This window comes from Mus musculus, chromosome X, assembly GCF_000001635.26.
Source record: "Mus musculus strain C57BL/6J chromosome X, GRCm38.p6 C57BL/6J".
Classification (NCBI taxonomy): domain Eukaryota; kingdom Metazoa; phylum Chordata; class Mammalia; order Rodentia; family Muridae; genus Mus; species Mus musculus.
This window is the reverse complement of record NC_000086.7, coordinates 56,681,690-56,685,247: the sequence shown is the minus strand read 5'-3', so window position 1 is coordinate 56,685,247 and position 3,558 is coordinate 56,681,690. Positions and strand designations below refer to the sequence as shown.

Genomic DNA, 3,558 nt, shown 5'->3' with positions numbered 1-3,558 from the left:
AGCCAGGGCTACACAGAGAAACCCTGTCTCGAAAAAAAAAAAAAAAAACAGACAAACAAAAACTAATAAAATTTAAAAAGTAAAAATGATGAAGGCCAGGTATCTTAGGGTTTTACTGCTGTGACCAAGGCAACACTTATAAAACATTTAATTGGGGCTGGCTTACAGTTTCAGAGGTTTAGTCCATTATCATAGTAGGAAGGATGGCAGCCTGCAGGCAGACATGGTGCTAGAGAAGCCCAGAGTTCTACATCCTGATCTGAAGGCAGCCAGGAGGAGACTGTCTTCTGCAGGCAGCCAGGAGGAGGTTCTGATTCCACACTGGGCAGAGCTTGAGCATAGGAGACCTCAAATCCCATGTCCGCAGTTACACACTTCCTCCAACAAAGCCTCACTTATTAAGGCAACACCTCCTAAGAGTGGCAGTTCCTAAGGCCAAGCATTCAAACACATGAATCTATGGGGCCAAACCAATTCAAACCACCACACCAGGTCTAGGTTATAATCATGAAAGTGGTTGAGGTAGAGCTAGAGGCAGACAAGAGTCCTTGAGGAGAGGAGATCAGGAACTAAGTGGTCCCAATGAGAGGGTCATCTTGCTCATGGGCATAATGAATGGGCTTTATTGTAAGCTTGAAACTCATGTGGAAAATAAATCTTCATCATGAAATCATGAATATTAAGAAGTGGGAGCAGATGGGCATGGTAATCCCAGAACCCTGGAAACTGAGGCAGAAGGTTCACAAGCTCCAGGCCCAACTCAGCAACAGTGCAAGAATGCTTCACCAAAAGGTGCAATCAGAACTCTGCCCTCATGAATGGATTAATACAGCCATGGATGAATGGGTTCATGGTAGGTTAGCTGCTAGTAGGTCTGTTATTAGAGTCTCTCACTCTCATGCAGCCCTTGTCTTCTTGTCATGTAATGCCTGTGCCACACAGGGACTCTGCCAGCAAGAAGGTCACCACCATATGTGGTTCCCCCCCAACCTTGGACCAGATTTAGTATCTCAAATAAGCCTCTTTTCTATAAAACACATTCAATCAAAGGCTTTGTGTTATTAGTAACAGAAAATGGACTGGTGTAGGACCTTTTATGGGAACTTTGGAAAGCTGAGGAAATGTGTTGAGGAAAAGGAATTCCTATGTCAAATGGAGATGGGAACCCCTGTGTAGAGTGTTTAGAAGTTGTGGGAGATCTGATTATGAGTCTTCCGATTTTGTATAGTCATTTTTTTTGACTTCAGGAGAATATTAAGTGTCATGGGCTGAACGAATATAGAAGTCACCTGGGTGATGTGGCCTGCTCATGCACTGAGGATTTCGTCTTAGCTTCCAAGGAAAGGGTGTGGAGCCGTAGGGGCATGATGTAAACCTGTGGACATACTCCAACTTCAGACTAGAGCTCCATCGCCATCTCTGCCGGCGTCGTCCCGTTTTCCACTGGCTCCCATCAGGCTTCCACGTCCTCCTTTCTGCGGAACTTACTCTTGCCAAGGACACCATTGACCTCCCTGAACTCAATTTCACAGTCATTCTGTTGTCTCTGTCTCAGTGTTCAGCAGTAGCAGGAGGCACGATGCCAGCTTCTTCCTTCTTAAAGCACTTGCTTTTTCCCAACTGCTTCTGAGAAACAGCTGCCTTTCTTTCCTCACTGGCTGCTTCCCCTCCTGTGCTGGAGACATCTAAGTGGAATGATTTGGGGGCTGCAGAACTCAGTTCGTGATCCGTGCTTCCCCCTTTCTGCCTGTTTCTCTTGAGATTGCCTCTCCAAACTGATGGTCCCACTGAAAGAACTATGCTGACTGGCTGCCCTTCCTAAGTGGGAACCCTCTCATGGGCTTTAGATCCCCATACTTACACTTCCCCCTGGGCATTTCTTCAGATTCTCAGGGTGGTGGTGGTGGGCAGCGGCGGAGGTGGCGGCGGCGGCAGTGGTGGTGGCGGCGGCGGTGGTGGGTGCATGCATGCAGGCACACACTTGCTACAGAGTCTGAAGACAGTTTCCAGGAGTTGCGTCTCTCTTTCTGCATAGGCTCTGTGAATCGAACTCATGTCATCAGACCTGCACAGTCAGGAGAAGACCCTTTTTACCCCCCCCCCCAACAATTTGACATAGCAGCCAGGTTAAAAGTTACCATTTGAATGCTGGGTGAATGAATTGAACAAATGAACTGATGAACGATGAAATCAGTTAGTTAAATGTCACCCTTGGAGGAGAGTGACAGTCTTCATATGGAAGTGGCAGACCAAGAGAGGAGTCTACATAGTTTATTAAGGGTCCAAGAGGGGTCATCAGTGGCCTACATTCTTCTGGCATGAACCACTTCTGTCAATCATTAAAGAAGAGCGCTGGAAAAGGTTCTTTTGAAACCTTGCAAAGAGCTATTTCAGGCCCTTGCTGTGGTAAGAACAACTAGATCCTAGCACATAATAGACTGAAGGGAGGGACTAGCAGAAGCACTTACCTTCTCAGAAGTTTTGGTGGGCGATGAAGACTGATTGATTAGTCAGTGACAGGTAAAGACCTGAACCACAAATTTTACCATAATATACCTAACAAACTACATGCTGTTTGACTAATAATAAAGCCCAGGGCAGGACTGAGTTGTCCAGATGTCTGTGGCCATTTTGAATAATCTCAACTTTTCTGGAGGGCAGTGTACTAATGGCTACTAGACCCCATACTCCAGCACTGCCTTGACTCTAGCTGTCTGCATACCCCACCTCCCTAGTCCACATGCCCCACCCCCACCATACCAACAGCAACAGTCATCATTCCACCTCCAGAAGCTCTGCCCAGAGGAACTTTTCCAACCTATTAAGCAGAGCTTTTCACTCCTGTGAATACTAAGAAGTGAACCTAATCAGAGCCCTTGCCAAGACAGCCTCTTTCTCTGTCTGAAGCCCACTTGCTTTTCTGAAAACTGCAAACTAAAGAAAGGACTCTCGAGCAAAAAGCCCCCTCCCTGCAACCTTCCTTTGGAGGTAAAACATGCCAGCTTGGAAGTCTCCCAAGGACCAGTGATGCCAGACTTCTTATGAACAAAGCCCAAATTCCTTCACATGCTGCCTGATTGATGGAAGTCCTGTGGGATCTGACCTTTGGAGGATTCACAGCCCAAAGGCGCCTGATTATTAAGTACTACCAGAATGGTCAAAAAGCTCAAATTATAAAAGCAAACACCCCAAATCCCACTTGCATGCCTTTATACATATTGTTGTGGCATGCTACACAAAACAATAGAAGGCATAATTCTTGCCGGTGTAAAGGTCCATGTAGACTGGACCACCATATGTGCAAAGGACATCCATCACTTAATGAAGAGCATGTAATGAAAGACAACGTGATCAGCAGTCTTCCTGCACCATCCCTGCCAAGGGCTTTGATGCTCTCGGTTCTCCTTTGGGTAGCCAGATATGATGAGCCAGAACCAAAATATGAGAATCAAGTTTCCACCCTCACTGAGAGCTAAAGATAATACTTCAAGTTTAACCGATGGTCCCTAGCACAAGAAAATCTCAAGACAAAAGAGTGTTCCCCTTCACCCGAATTGA

At 46.3% G+C, this 3,558-nt stretch overlaps 1 long non-coding RNA gene across 1 annotated transcript; it reads right to left on the bottom strand.

The window, feature by feature from the left end:
• Positions 1-356: 356 nt before the first annotated feature.
• Gm39515 lies at positions 357-2,771 on the bottom strand. The gene is made up of 3 exons (XR_878113.2): positions 2,469-2,771; positions 1,862-2,038; positions 357-1,685 (listed from the first exon to the last, which is right to left on the bottom strand). It is a non-coding gene; the product is annotated as a predicted gene, 39515 (long non-coding RNA).
• Positions 2,772-3,558: the final 787 nt, after the last annotated feature.